Raw genomic sequence first — 17,218 nt, forward strand, 5'->3', positions numbered from 1 at the left:
AACCATTAAGTATAGAGAATATAGATTTTATGGAAAAAAGAAAACAAAAAACAGAAACGGTGTCCTGCAGTGTGACATGTTATACACCCCTAAAGCTATTCAAACTAAATTCTCTCATTTTTGTAGAATTAATATACACGTATTGTCTCATATTAATTGAGAGGCTACATGGAATATATGTGCTTTTAGAAATTTATTAGTCACACCACAGGACTAAATGAACTACAAAATGTGATAAAAAAAAAATGTGCAATATATATAATTACTCCATTATTTATATAAGTATATATATATATATATAAACAGTATGTTATATAAAAACATATGCACACACATCCCTTCACCAAACTCTCTTCACTTACGCATAGAACTTTGACTTACCTGGATCTTGTTCACATCTTACGTTGGATTATAGGATGAAATGTGGCTTTGAAGACTCTTAATTTTCACCATGAGCCGTAACAGCAGCTCATATTCAAATCCCTCAGACATTAACATGGAAAGAGTAGATGTTTCTATAAACAGCACACCTGTGGCTTAGTGCTTGATGGCTTAACGCAGGGCTATTCAACTTCATCGACAAGTATAATATATTTTGCAAACCAAAAAAAAATATGAACCATATCAATTCAAAACTCAATATTTCAAAATTGGCAACATTGTTTTCTGTCCATCTGATCATAAATTAAATGATCCATCAAACATCATAATCTCTCTATCACTTGACTTTACCCCTACTGCGTTTTTTCTTTCCTACACTGTTTACAGGGTTAGCTCAGGGTCTTTGAAGTGCTTAAAATGCGGCCATTTCTTCAGTGTTACGTGTGTCCATTAAAGATGACATCCATACTCTCCACTTTCACTGAGTAATGTGTCTTTAATATCCTTTCTGTTCTTTACAGTCAGAAGTAAAAATAAATATGAATTTTAATCACACATAGCACAGATGTGCTAAAAAAACGAGACTTCTGTCTTGTTAATGACTGTATGTGTCTGTGAGATGCTCGTTAAACTCTTAAAGTGACAGTACCATTTTAGTGCTTGTTATACAAATGAATGTCAACTCAAGTGTTATTACTTGTAAATTGGACACATAACAGTGACGGCTCATATTATTATATATACAATTGAATGATATAATATTAATTGATAGAATATAGAATTGTTATATTTTAAAAAAAGTTCAAATGTGATTAATAATAATGATGACAAACAAATAATAAAAAAAAATTAAATATACATTTTCAGGACAGGCTCTGTTCGGATCTGTTGCTTGTTCTACACCTGATCAGCCTGAACTATTTTTGAACATATTCGATCTTTTATGATAGAAAAAAGGTATATAAGAAACTCTTATTATTTACTTTGAGCATTTATATTGTGTATCAAATAACTTTATTTTGATGAGTAATTGTAATGTTCATTTTGCTCCAACATTTAAAAAAAAGATTTAACGAAATTTTATGTCATACTTTGTCATTTAAGTAATATCGAATCATAAACCTCATATCGTACATCGAACCAAATCATGAGATAACATATCATCCCATCCCTGTCGACAAGTTGGCCAGATAGAAAAAATCTTCGGGGCACGCTGGTCAAGCCAGAATATTTTGTTAACGAAAAGCTTCTATCAACAGATATCATGTTGTTGTTTTTTTCAAGATTTGTTCACTGTATAGATAAAACATCTGCATTTATAGCTTTAATTTTTTTATCATGAGAAATATTTCCACCTAGAAGAAAATTCTAAAAACAAAAACCAAGTAACTTGAGGGAATATATATATATATATATATATATATATATATATATATATATATATATATATATATATATATATACATATATATTAAATAAACAGTGTAAATCTGACAGATACAAAACATTTTATTAAACAATAACAGTGAACTATGTGAAAGACGCAAAGATTTAAACTTTTGACTTTCTAAGATTGAATTTCTTGACCGAATTAATGAATAGAGCTTTTCTGTTTTTTTTTTTGTTTTTTTAACTCACGCTTGTCAGTCGTCCGTGATTTTAGTTCTTTAAAAGTGCAGTATGTAAGATTCAGAAACCCTTGTTATTAATGACACCTGTGGCCGTTAAGTGAACTGCAGTCAGCTACCTGTTGCTTGTGCTCGCGCTCATGCACACACTCCATAGGGACGCAAGCGAGTATCGACCAAAACAATGACGTAACGTACAAAGAGACTGAACGTGATTCACCAGCATCATGCTGACAGATGAGGTAGCATAATTAAAATTACACAGTTATGATTGTTTTTCTACAAACTTTGAGACTAAACTAAAACTACTTATCAGCTAACATAGCATACTGCTACACACATACAGCTACATACTACCAAACTATACCAGACAGTTTACTGTTGCACTGCAGTTATGTTGCACTATTGTATGTTTTGTATGTCATATGTTGTACTACAATCAAGAAACCAGCGTATTTGCCCTAATTTATCCAGTATACCTGACTTTTAGTATAAAGAGAAGTTCATTGAAATTATTTGAAAGTTACGAAGCAAGGTAGCTTGCAATTCGTCAGTGTTAGCAGGCAAGATCAAGTTAGCTAAAATGACACAGATCAATCCTTATGGCACTATATTTCACATGCTTTGCAGTTGTGTAAACTTAACTGTCCAATAAGAAGAACGCCAATTCAGGGTCGGTTTTGATCCCCAAAACTGAACGAAGGTCCCTCCAGGAATCAAATGCCCTGCCGATGTTCACTCTAGTTTTCGCTCGACCACGATCACGTTCACGCTTAGCCAGACGGGATTCAGTAGATACATTCTTTTTTTTTTTTTGGCTTGCTCGTAGTTTGTGTAGGAGTCGGTGTTGTGCTGGGAGCCGGACGTTTGCTGGATTCCATCTCTAAGATAACGTTACCTAGTGTTGCAGTTTGTTGTCGCTGTTGAATAGCGGAAGAGAAGCACTGAGGCAAGGCTCTCGGGAGTGCACATAAATGTCACATCCTATGGATTTTCCCGGCAAAAGCGACCCGCTCCCTTCACATGAAAATCAGACTACAGGCTTTAATAGGCAACCTAGGAAGTCCAGGAAGGGCTCATTTTTTAAGTTGCGTTACAAGCCGTTCACACATTGGCAAAAAAAAAAAAAAAAAGGCGAATATTACATGAAAATTGTTACATATTGCATCTTTAATCTTCCAATTCCATCAAAATAACAGATAATTATTATGTGTTGTGCAACCCCTGAAAGCGTCTATAAAAAAACGTGACACTGTAAAAACATTGAGACGTGGCTTGAAGTCCGTCGAGTTTACAAAGGAAAACAATTGAAAAACAGAGCAAACAGATACAAAACTCTACAATACAACTGACAACCTCACACAGGCCACTTAAAATTTCAAATGGGTTGGCTTAATGGTTGATTCTGAATGAATATTCTGCCATTCATTCTCATGAATGCGATCATGAAAGACAGCTACAGAAATTAAATTCACTGTATTATGTCATGATTTTTTTCATATCCGTCAAACACACTCTAAATGAATCATTTCTTCTTACGAGTGCATGACCTTTGATCTGCATCACTGAGGTTGGTTGGAGGATATTTGATTTGTCCAGCAGCTGGCACCAGTTCAGCAGCTTGCTTAATGTGGTGACTATTGTCCATATTAAGTGAAGCATGGCATTAATCCATCATCAGTTAAACAGTTTTAATTTAATCAGCTGTTCATGGCCTTGAATCACCTGTTTTTGACAGGAGGATAAATGTGATGCTTTGGCCCAAATGCACTCATTCTTGAAGGAAAAGGAAGCATTACCCTAGAGTATATATTTACCATCAATATTTTTTTTAACACAAAACCTGTGTTGACATATGAGATATTGCTTTAGTAGAAGTGTTCTTATGTGGCAAATCATCCTCGTCAGGTTATGAAGTGCTTATAAATCAGCTGTCTTTGTATGTATCGTCCCATTCTAAGGAGACATGGCATTTGACACCCGGAGTGTTGTAATTGGGTTGATTAAGAGCGACAGAAATCCAGCAGACTGACTGACTGAAGCAGATCTCCAAACTTGTGTTTAGGGGGTTTCATGAATCCCCTGCAGCTCACTAATGGTGCTTATCTAATAGAACGATAAACTAAGAAGATCAAATCATCCCTCTTAAGTGTCTCAACAGAAGCTCATCTGCCCCCCTTGGTGTCAGGCTGGAACAGTCTGTCTTGGTTGTCATGAAATATGATTATCTTCCTTGTGTGAATTAGCACGATTGTCATAAATTTTTTCATATTAAAAGAATAGTTAACCCAAAAATGAAAATTCTTCATCCTCATGTCGCTCCAAACCTGTTTGACTGGCTTTCTTCTGTGTAACACAAACGGAAATGTTTTGGAGAATGTAGCAGCCACTCTTTTTTCATACAGCAAAAGTAGACAGTGACAAATGACTGTAAAAATGACAAAAAACGTTTAAAAGTATCATAAAATAATCTACATGACTTGTACGCTATATATCAAGTCTTCTGAAGCTATATGACAACTTTGTGTGAAGAAAAGACTGAAATTGAATTCATTATTTGCTGAAAATCTTCCCCTCTGCAAGAGTGCTCAAATCTCATTCACTCTCGCCTTTAATTCAGTTATGCTGCATCAAGACACTTCTCGCCAGGTTTGATGCCAATGATCACACAAATCTTTGTATAGGAGGAATGCACAAAATGTGTGCTGATACCAATATCTGATTTGCAGATACCGATAGTTTGGTGGATGCTGCTTTATATGTTAGCTTGTTTCAAGTCACTGATAATTGATTACACATCTTTGAAAGAAATGTAAATAATAATTTTAGATATTTGAATCATCCGACTCGTTTTTCTGTGCACTGTGTACTTTACTGTGTAAAAAACAGCACCATCACTATTTGATAAAGTCATTTTTGATCAAATCTAGACAGGCCCCATTTCCAGCAGCCATCACTCCAACACCTTATCCTCGAGCAATCATGCTAAATTGCTAATTTGGTACCAGAAAATCACTTGCCATTATATCAAACACAGTTGAAAGCTATTTGTTTTGTTAAATGAAGCTTAACATTGTCTTTGTGTTTGTTTTTGAGTTGCCACAGTTTGCAATAGACTGGCATGTCTTAAGGTCAATATTTGGTCAAAAATTGCAAAAAAGAAACAGATTTCTCTAGAAACTCATCAGTCAATCTTTGTTTTGAGGAATGAAGGCTATACAATGATTGAAATTGCCAAAAAACTGAAGATTTCACACAAAGGTGTACACTACAGTCTTCAAAGACAAAGGACAACTGGCTCTAACAAGGACAGAAAGAGATGTGGAAAACCCAGATACAACTAAACAAGATGATATGTATATCAGAGTCTCTAGTTTGAGAAATAGACGCCTCACATGTCCTCAGCTGACAGCTTCAATGAATTCTACCCTGTAGGCATTGTTATTGGGAGAACTGTTACTTTTAAGTGTTTGTATGTTGGCCATGTGTTAGTGAAGTGCTGTAGTGTTTCAGACCAGCAGAAGAGCTCTTGGATCACACATTCATGGAGTAAGGTAGAGAATGTTGAAACCGAGATGAATGCCAGGGGAATGAAGGTAGAAGAGCATCGGATGCATTATTAAAGGAGCTACATCCGCATTCCACTACTTTCTAGCCTCCCATTTTTAACTTTCTCTCAACTCCCACTCTCATCTCTAAGAACACTGAGGTGTGTAATTTCTCACTCAGAGATGCTGTTGTCCCCTGAGATGTTCTGTCCTGCCCTTAAAATGTGTTCTCAGAGCAACACCGGATTCCCGGCTGGCCTTCGCCCTCCAGTGCCCCGTGGCTGATGGCATGACCTGAAGTTACTTATTCTCTAAGGATGTGCATCTCTATAGAGCGCAACAGTCTGATTGTAAGAATTGTTAACGATAACTTGTTCACCTTTAAACACAGACCTACTGTGAGCTCACAGTAGGTCTATGCTTCTGTTAAAGCCATCAGTCGTTTAATAGCGGAATTCCTGGTGAAGAACTACACTACGCATAATCCTGAAGATAAACGCTCCACCAATCTGAGAATCGTGGCAAACAAACTGCAGCAAAAGAGCTCTGCAGCGACCGCCCACTCCCAAGACGCACTGTGAATTTTTTCATTGTTTTTATTTCGATTACATCATTCACAAGGCTTCATGGGATTGTAGTTCATTCCCTCATTAACCCTCTGGGGTCTGAGGGTGTTTTGGGCCCTGGAGAAGTTTTGACATGCCTTGACATTTGTGCTTTTTTCAGTTGCTTAAAAACATATTAATGGCTAAAGTCTGATAACACTGTATTCAGCACAAACTAGGCTACAATAATATGTGAACAACATGTATGTACATGTTTGTATTTTTGAGAAAATAACGTTTATGCGTGGTTTTTGAAAAAACTAAATTTTAAGTCACTGAAATAAGGCCATATAACACATACTAAACATTTGTTCACAAGACTTTTGAGAACTGGATCTTGTAGCCTAGAGTTTTTGCTACAAAAATGATGTGAAAACCATCCTGATCACTCATTCATACAAAATAATATAGTCATTTAACTTTTGTAAGACACTTTTAGTGTTAGAAAGGCCATATGCGAGGAGGCGTGGATGATCATGAATATTGATGTGATTCACAGCTGAGGAGACAAAGACCCCTCCCCTGAGAGAGAATGAATGTGAGGAGACTTAATGATTGAATGTATTATCTGACTATACATTTTCTTTACATAAAGACATTACTTAAAAACTTTAGACCTACACTAACATTTAAAAGTTTTAGATCTGTAAGATTTTTAAATGTTTTTAAAGTCTCTTCTGCTCACCAAGGCTGCATTTATTTGATCCAAAATACAGCAAAAACAGTGATATTGTGAAATATTTTTACAATTTAAAATAAACTGTTTTCTGTTTGAATATATTGTCAAATGCAGTTTATTCCTGTGATCAAAGCTGAATTTTCAGCATCATTACTGCAGTCTTCAGTGTCACATGATCCTTCAGAAATCATTCTAATATGCTGATTTTCAAATATGGGCATATTTACAGCACATTTTACACATTTATACCCAAACAGATATTTGCAAGCACAAGCTTCATTGATGATAATGAGGCAGCATAAACACTAGTTAAAATATAATCTAAACATTCATATAATTTTTATATCATATTATATATCATATTGATATCATACAGCATACAATTTAAATACCTGCTTTAGCCGAAACAACATTTAAATGTAACTAAAACTTGCCGATTGGGACATATTTCAAATGTCAGTACTCTGAATACTGGCTGGCAAGTCTGGAAAAAGTCCAACTAGTAAAATATGTACATGTTTATATAAAATAGCATGTCAACTAATGTAAGTAAATCTAAATGACTTACTCATCCGGAATTGTATCCTCGGCTGGATCAAATCGCTCTTCAAAATGTAAACATTCATCGTCGGAGTCCCGCTCTTCTTCTGAGGAAAATGTGAACTCTTCGTCAATATCCAGTACTATCTGAAGAGCTTCCTCACCTGTGTAGCGTGCCATTTTCCAAACACGCAGAAAAGTGAATGAACTTGATGCTTTTTAAGGCACTGTTGGGGGCGTTTACCATTTGCATTGATCGCCTCAGCACATTACCGTATGAATAGCGCGCTCTGCTGGTGGGTGTGATCTCATTAGGGATAATGAGCTGAGCCAGGAGAAACTGTACATCGCTTTGTTTCATACAGATTATATTGCAGGAGAATATTTGTTTTAAATTTGAATTGTTTTATTTAAAAGTAGACATTTTAATCTTTCTTTAGACATATGTTTCATGTTTGTGTGATAAGTATTCGCGGAGTTTCAGTTCATTTTTGTGACGTGTTTCAGAAAGATGCGCGGAGACAGAGACAACTGAAAGCGCACCCTGTTTATTTTCTTTATTTTACAAAAGCACAATGTTTTGTTGTTATTGTGAGTGTACACAAATAAAAGTAGACCCTTTATAGTTTCTAATAACGGAGTATTTTAAGTTGTTTCCACTGTTATGCGGAAAAAATCCAGCAGGACGTGCCGGTGCGTCCGTCGACCCCAGAGGGTTAAAGACATTAAGTGCACAATCTTGTACCTTTGTCTTTTTGTTTGATTTACAAACTTTGATTTAAAGCGAAGTATTTGAAATGTTGTGATTCACCTTGAAGCTGATTGGTTTGGTTTATGGCATATTACTATTTTATGAAGGATTTTTTGGGAAAAATACTTCCAGAACCAAAACGACTGAAAAACTGGGCAGGCACTGTTGTGTTCTTTTAAAGATGGAATAATGTTTATTTCTTTTTGAGATTTAAATGCAAAAAAAAAAAAAAAAAAAAAAAAAAGGTTCATTGTATATTAATTGTAGTAGCGTGTAGCTTCTCTAACTGCTTTTAAAAGGATTGGTTGACTGTAGTTTAAAGGTGTTATAATTGATTTAGGCCATTTTCTAATTTCCGCCAAATTTAGCCTCTGAATTACACCATCTCAGTCTCTTCACGGACCCATATGCCCTCTATCCAAAACCCTGCCTTCGAATTAAATGTCAAAAGATGTGCAAAATGATTGACAGACAGAGAGTGTTTTTGATTGGCTTAAAAGCGTAGGCCATTCCCCTTGCTCTTATTGCTATTTAGAGAGTCTAGGGCTGTCACAGTGACAGGTGTGATTTTTCAGGACACATAGTGTTTCAGTGAAATCTGTCAGGTAGTACAGAAATTTCAAGTGTAATATTCCATAAAAATCACTTTTACAACACCTTTAAAGACACTAAGTCTATAGTAAGTCTATAGCTTCGCAAACAACAGTTTCAAAGTAGCTTCTCTGCCATGAAGTCAAATGAGGACAAGTCCTTGTGCTAGCCTTTAATCTTTGAGCTCAGACTGTATGAAGAAATCGAGTGAATGCAGGCTGCTCTGAAAGCATATACAACAGTTCTGCTCGTCAGATGTCTGTATAGGCGGGTGGGTGGAATTTTCAGTAATTCAGGCAGATGGTTTGTCGTCAGGTTTTCTGCGGATGCTCTGTGGCTTGTGTTCTACTGTAACACAGAATCTGCCAATGCTAAAAGTGAGCAGAGTTTTAGCACTATTCTGAGACCCAGTGAGCTGTCTCAAAATTAAGGCACCTTAATAGGCTGCCCCCTAAAGGCCAAAGTGTACTTCGGCTTTCCGCGTGCCACTACGTCTCATGCACAATGTGCAAATGTGATGCAAATTCTGTCATCAGTACACCTAGTCATTCTTTAATCCAACATGGTGGACAAAGTGAGAAAAATACTATTTATATTTATGTACTCATAATTCATTCAATACCTTAAACTGTTGTTAAAAATAGTTAAAAAATATTGTGCCTGACAGTTTCAACGTTAGTTTAGTGACATGAATGAACCAATTGTGAGTGCGTCGTGCAAAGCACTGTTTGTGTGGCCCGCAGATTTGCTGCCTGTGTAGAGCATTCCAGATTGGTCACTTACTATATGAGGTTCCATTTCTGTTAGGATGCTCACTAGTAAGGCTACTCACTAGTTTTTGAATCTGAGCTTTTGTCTAAGAGACACTTGATTCATAAATTTTCTGCAGTGGGCATAGGCTTACCAAAACTGGACAGTTAAAGATTGGAAAAACATAGCCTGGTCTGATGAATCTTGAGTTCTGCTGAGGAACACAAATGGTAGACCCACTGCAGCCTCAGCTTCTTGGCTGATAGAAGTGGAACCCGATGTGGTGGTCTGCTGTTGTAGCCATTTGCCTCAAGGTTCGACGTGTTGTGCACTCTGAAATGCTATTCTGCTCACTACAATTATACAGGGATTTTTGAATCACCATAGCCTTTCTGTCAGCTCGAACCAGTCTGGCCGTTCTCCGTTGACTTCTTTCATCAACAATGCGTTTCTGTGCGCAGACTGGATGTTTTTTGTTTCTGGCACCATTCTGAGTAAATTCTAGAGACTGTTGTGCGTGAAAATTCCAGGAGATCAGCAGTTACAGAAATACTCAAACCAGCCCGTCTGGCACCAAAAATCATGCCATGGTGGAAATCACTGAGATCAAATATTTTCCTGACCCATATCTGAATGATTTTATGCATTGCACTACTGCCACATGACTGGTTGATTAGCTAATCGCATGAATAAGTTGGTGTACAGGTGTATCTATTAAAGTGGTCACTGTGTGTGTGTGTGTGTGTGTGTATATATATATATATATATATATATATATATAGTAGATATACTATATATATGTGTGTGTGTGTGTGTGCCATACAGTATATGCAATATTTTTGTACAGCAATGCTCTATTTTGAGACAAACCATAAGCATTGTAGTGTTGTTGTGGCTTAAATGATGGAAAATACAAGCAGCGGACGCAATGCTGAGCCTGTATAAAAAGTTTTTGAATATTTTTTTCCCTTTTTGTCATAGTGGTGAATCAGCCACTGCCACAGTCATTGTCTGATTTCCAACAGACATCATTAGATCAAACAGAAACGTTTAGCTTAAGAGTGCCCCCCAAAGGCCTGAGAGATGGCTAGCACTGTCATTCAACTGCTTGTATGGGGAAACAGACAAGAACAAAACTCTCTTGCCTTTGTGTGTTACTGTAGAGTTATTTCAGAATGAATATCAGCTGTCCTTCAAAACATAAATATGTTAAGATACAAATGATGCTAGAGCTTTTCTTAGAACTAACTTCACTTTTCTGAGCCATTTTTGCTTTGACTTTTAATCAGCTCGTCTGAAGGAGTTTTTTAGAGGATGAAATCAAATTTTATGCTTAAAAAGTGTACTTGTGCTTGCTTACTTTCAAATAAATGCTGCTTGGTTTTGATATCTAATGACATTTATACATTTTTAAGTGTCTGAATAGTTTTTGGGTTCTCTGTCTTTGTGCTATATTGTTATCAGTGATTGGTCTTTCTGGCCTCTACAAAGCATTATACAAGAGTATCCAGCACTTAATATTTCATGTGTGTAATTTGATGTTACTTGATAAGTGCATTTGCACAGAGGGAATAGATGGTACTGCGATAGAGCTGGAGGCCTTACAGATCCACGTAGTGCTGGGCATTACTCTATACTCAAGAGTGTGAGATACTGCTCTTACACCAGCCTAATGGAGATGATTCACCCAAGGGAAGCTTGTGCAGAAGTTCTCGATTTTTACCTATCAGTGGTTGGAACGGATTTTATTTGCTGTCGTAAAGGCACTGACAAACCTGTAGACCAAAAAGCAAGTGTTAGATATGCAGGGTATGTAGTGATAACATTGTTTCTTATATGTAGTTTTAGTGTTTTGGGTTGAAACATTTTGGAGTTAGGAAATTTCAATTTAACAGGCCCTCAAATAGACTATTATTAAATAGGTTATACAGTATATGTTTATAGATTGTTTATAGATAAATTGGTGACTGCTTCAGTATCGGATCTTTTTTAATTTTTATTATCAGATCATAATAGATTTTTTTTCTATCCCAGAAAAGTGCTACAGTTAAATTATTGAGATTACTATTTTAGATTTAGATTTAGTTTTAGATTGATCAAATTGGCCATAATCACATCAGTTATAGGCCTAAAAATAAATCTGTACTATAAAAATAAATCTGTACTAACAATAATTATCGGCTATCTGTATCAGCCCAAAGTTTTATACTTGTACATCTGATGTTCTCTATACTTTTATTTTCTGAAGTTCGTCCACTTTGTTGCTTTTATAGGCAAACAAGAAAACCCAAATGGATTAGTCAACAGAAACACAGAGGCACAATATGAACACTAAAAATTCCAGGCTTAAGCCAGATCTCCTTCTTTGTGCCTTTTTTTTTTTTTTTGGCCAAAACCTGTTAGAGAGATGAATGATTGTGTCATTGTGTTATTTTTAGAAAGCTTAAGCCATGAATTATGCAGTGGACAGATATTAGATTAGATGAATGGCTTGTTCAGTTCTGTTCTGACTTTATGAATACCTGCAAAGGTCTAATATCTTAAAGAAATATAGACTGGAGCCGCTGATCTGAGGTCTGGGTTTGTGATCTGCCAATCCAAAGTATGGACTCATTTGACTGAATCTCAGGGTTATCATACTTTTTTAATTAAAAAAAATTATTTTAGATTATTTTCACTTTAGTTTTGTTATTGTTAGTCTAATTATACACTCACCTGCCACTTTATTAAGTACACCTGTACATCATCTTATTCATGCAATTGTCTAATCAGCCAATCATGTGGCAGCAGTGTAATGTATAAAATCATGTAGATACGGGTCAGGAGCTTGAGTTAATGTTCACATCAACCATCAGAATGGGGAAAAATGTGATCTCAGTGATTTAGACCATGGCATGAATGTTGGTGCCAGATGAGCTGGTTTGAGTATTTCTGTAACTGTTGATCTGCTGGGATTTTCACGCACAACAGTCTCTAGAGTGTATAGAGAATGGTGCGAAAAACAAAAAACATCCAGCGAGCGGCAGTTCTGTGGGCGAAAACGACTTGTTAATGACAGAGCTCAGAGGAGAATGGCCAGACTGGTCCAAGCTGACGGGAAGGTGACAGTAACCCAAATAACCACACGTAACAACAGTTCTATGCAGAAAAGCATTTCTGAACGTACAACACATCGAAGATTGAGGCAGATGGGTTACAGCAGCAGAAGACCCCTCCGGGTACCACTACTGTCAGCTAAGAACAGGAATCTGAGGTTGCTGTGGGCACAGGCTCACCAAAACTGGACAGTAGATGATTGGAAAAACATCACTTGGTCTGACAAATCTAGAGTTCTGCTGAGGTACATAAATGGTAGGGTCACTGCAGCCTCAGTTTTCTGTTCTTGGCTGACAGAAGTAGAACCCGACGTGGTCTTCTACTGTTGTAGCCCATCCGCCTCAAGGTTCGACATGTTGTGCATTCTGAGATGCTATTCTGCTCAATTGTACGGAGGGGTTATCTGAGTTACCGTAGCCTTTCTGTTAGCTCGAACCAGACGGACCATTCTCCGTTGACCTCTCTGATCAACAAGGTGTTTCCATCCGCAGGACTACCTCTCACTGGATGTTTATTGCACCATTCTCTACACACTCTAGAGACTGTTGTGCATGAAAATCCCAGGAGATCAGCAGCTACAGAAATACTCAAACCAGCCCGTCTGGCACCAACAATCATGCCACGGTCTAAATCACTGAGATCACATTTTTTCCCCATTCTGATGGTTGATGTGAACATTAACTCAAGCTCCTGATTTTATTCATTACACTGCTACCACACGATGGGCTGATAAGATAATCGCATGAATAAGTAGATGTACAGGTGTACCTAATAAAGTGGCCAGTGGGTATATATTTGGATATACCAATAATATTTTATTTATATATTTGTATTTCTTTTATAGTTTAATGACTTTACTATTCTAAAACGTTGAAAATATTAATAAAGAATGACTAGATGTTTTGATTGGTAGTCAGGGGATCGGTAGACAGCTTTGGTTCTGATCTGTAACCTAAGGGCAGTAAACATGAACTGAAAATGTACTTTCTGCTGGCTTTACCTGTAAGGAGACCTTTCTGTTCATCTCATGAAATCCACAGACCTCACTCATCTATTATTAAAGAGGACAAATGCAGGCATCTCACCTCGGTCCATAATTAATCATGACCGTGAGGTGTCCAAAGCCACGTCGAGCATGTTAGACACAGCGCTGGGCAACTGAGCCAGGTCCCTAAGAGGATGTAACAACTGTCTCACACACAACAGAGTTACTGAGTTACTCGCAGCGGAGTAACAGTCACAGTGGAGTTCTTTCTAGTGTAGATATACCATGGAAAAGATTTATTAGTTTACTATATATACAGCTTATATTAATTGTGATCATTGTTAATTTATGAATATACTATTGTTTGTTTTTTGTTAGTTCACAATTAATTACTTAATGTTAATTTTTCATGTTAAAAATGTACAGTATTAGTATCAACAAATTAACATTTATCAAGATAAATAAGTAACCTATTGCATTAATTAATGTTAACGGATTAAAGGTGCACTCAGTAAAATTTTGCTTGTGTCATCTTGGACTTACAGTGACATCTACTGGTGTGGATGCAGCATCATGCAATATCAGTAGTTTTCCTACCACACCTGGAGTCACAAGTTGGAATCCAGGGCGTGCTGAGTGATTCCAGTCAGGCTTCCTAAACAACCAATTGGCCCAGTTGCTGACACTGTTGAAATGTCCCTTATGTATTATGTAAGATAAAAACTTTTTAGTATACACTATATTGCCAAAAGTATTCGCTCATCTGCCTTTAGATGCATATGAACTTAAGTGACATCCCATTCTTAATCCATAGGGTTTAATATGACGTTGGCCCACCCTTTGCAGCTATAACAGCTTCAACTCTTCTGGGAAGGCTTTCCACAAGGTTTAGGAGTGTGTTTATGGGAATTTTTGACCATTCTTCCAGAAGCGCATTTGTGAGGTCAGACACTGATGTTGGATGAGAAGGCCTGGCTCGCAGTCTTCGCTCTAATTCATCCCAAAGGTGCTCTATCGGGTTGAGGTCAGGACTCTGTGCAGGCCAGTCAAGTTCTTCCACACCAAACTCACTCATCCATGTCTTTATGGACCTTGCTTTGTGCACTGGTACGCAGTCATGTTGGAACAGGAAGGGGCCATCCCCAAACTGTTCCCACAAAGTTGAGAGCATGGAATTGTCCAAAATCTCTTGGTATGCTGAAGCATTCAGAGTTCCTTTCACTGGAACTAAGGGGCCAAGCCCAGCTCCTGAAAAACAACCCCACACCATAACCCCCCCTCCACCAAACTTCACAGTTGGCACAATGCAGTCAGACAAGTACCGTTCTCCTGGCAACCGCCAAACCCAGACTCATCCATCAGATTGCCAGATGGAGAAGCGTGATTCGTCACTCCAGAGAACGCGTCTCCAGTGCTCTAGAGTCCAGTGGCGGCGTGCTTTACACCACTGCATCCAACGCTTTGCATTGCACTTGGTGACGTATGGCTTGGATGCAGCTGCTCGGCCATGGAAACCCATTCCATGAAGCTCTCTACGCACTGTTCTTGAGCTAATCTGAAGGCCACATGAACTTTGGAGGTCTGTAGCGATTGACTCTGCAGAAAGTTGGCGACCTCTGCGCACTATGCACCTCAGCATCTGCTGACCCCGCTCTGTCATTTTATGTGGCCTACCACTTCGTGGCTGAGTTGCTGTCATTCCCAATCGCTTCCACTTTGTTATAATACCACTGACAGTTGACTGTGGAATATTTAGTAGCGAGGAAATTTCACGACTGGACTTGTTGCACAGGTGGCATCCTATCACAGTACCATGCTGGAATTCACTGAGCTCCTGAGAGCGGCCCATTCTTTCACAAATGTTTGTAGAAGCAGTCTACATGCCTAGGTGCTTCATTTTATACACCTGTGGCCATGGAAGTGATTGGAACACCTGAATTCAATTATTTGGATGGGTGAGCGAATACTTTTGGCAATATAGTGTATGTACTCAAACCCTTTACTTTGACTTCCTTCATAAAAGAGATGCACAAATACACACAGAAATGTGGCAATCCACCTTATTATGTTCAGGGATTCATCATGATCTTTCTCCACTTCTGCCTTCTCTTTGATGAACAATGAGCTTCATTTTCATGAGTGAAGACTTTTCACATCATAAAGACTGACTCTCAGTGAAGCTCTTATTGCCTGTAATTATTGATAGATGTCGGCTCCAACAAGATCATCCCCTTGTCTGAGCTTTGATCTTTCAAATGAGACACTGAGCATAACCTTCTAAACCAAAGGTCCAAAAAGTGTGCGATACTTTTTAACCCTTTATTCATCTAAAGGCTCTCTTGCCCCACGCCACCACATGTTTATCTTCACTTTAGCATCCTTACCATTGATTGTAGCTTGCACAAAGTTGCTGTCAGTTCTACACCTCCTAAACCTTCTCCCATGTGTGCATAACTCAGTTTTTAAAGGGACAGTTCACCCAAAAATGAAATTTCTCTCATCATTTATTTACCCTTGTGTCATTCCAAACTCAGATGACTTTCTTCTGTGGAACAAAAAAGGAGAAATTTTGAAGAATGTTTATTAGTGGTGGTCCAGCTCGAAAAAGGACAAAAATACACCATAAAAGTTCATATCACTGTTCAGTAATTGGTTGATGGAAAGATTTTCAATGAATAAGGACTTGTTAGGACTCTGAGCACAATTCGTCTTTAGATTATATTTTCTGAAGGGATATTTTATTTTTTTATTTTTATCTTTACTTTGTCAATAAGGATTTTTGTCTTAATCTTACCTCAGATGTGGAGGTGGAAATGGCCCCCTTCGGTTGGATGCTGGGAAATACAGTACACAGCATAAATGAGTACACCCCCTCACTTTTCATTTTCATATTAAACATATACTTATTAAAAAATCAAAAGGTGTGTTATCAATATCTGTAAAATAATTAAATTAGGCAGCTTTGCTTAAGGGTTACAAAAATGAGTACACCCTTGAATAAATTCAAATAGTGTGCAATATTTATAAGTCCTCCATAACTTTAAATACTGTTCTGACTCTTGTTGACATCAAGTTCATGACATTTTTGAGGATGACCTTGAGTACTGTGTTTTTTAATGGGGAGTGATGCTCGAATTGCACCCCACAGCTGCTCAAATAGGATTGTGGTTGGGTTACATACTATCTTGTTTATCCAAAGGAATGCTGCATTGGCTTTGGAATAATGTTTAGAGTTATTGTCATGGTAAAACAAAAAGTGCCTGACAGCCCAGGGTGGGGAGAAAGGGTGGCATCTTCTCTTTTAAGATTTTGCAGAGCATCTGTGAATTCATGATGCCACTCACACCATCAGCACTCATAAATCCCTGTATAAGAACTTTACAACCATTGTACATCACTGTGGGCACCATGCATGAGTGGTGGTGGCATAGTGGGCTAAAGCACATAACTGGTAATCAGAAGGGTGCTGGTTCGATCCCCACAGCCACTACCATTGTGTCCTTGAGCAAGACACTTAACTCCAGGTTGCTCCGGGGGGATTGTCCCTGTAATAAGTGCACTGTAAGTCGCTTTTGATAAAAGCGTCTGCCAAATGCATAAATGTAAATGTAAATGCACTTCCCACTGTACTCCTCCCCGTGTGATGCCATGCTTTTTGGATTCC

The 17,218-nt window shown here is 37.6% G+C and overlaps 1 protein-coding gene across 2 annotated transcripts in view; it reads left to right on the top strand.

Annotated features, from left to right (window-relative positions):
• Window positions 1-17,218, top strand: part of ssbp2b (single stranded DNA binding protein 2b) — a 91,148-nt gene that overhangs the window by 64,359 nt on the left and 9,571 nt on the right. The window lies entirely within an intron of this gene.

The sequence above is a fragment of the Myxocyprinus asiaticus genome, chromosome 42 (assembly GCF_019703515.2).
Source record: "Myxocyprinus asiaticus isolate MX2 ecotype Aquarium Trade chromosome 42, UBuf_Myxa_2, whole genome shotgun sequence".
In the NCBI taxonomy this organism is placed as follows: domain Eukaryota; kingdom Metazoa; phylum Chordata; class Actinopteri; order Cypriniformes; family Catostomidae; genus Myxocyprinus; species Myxocyprinus asiaticus.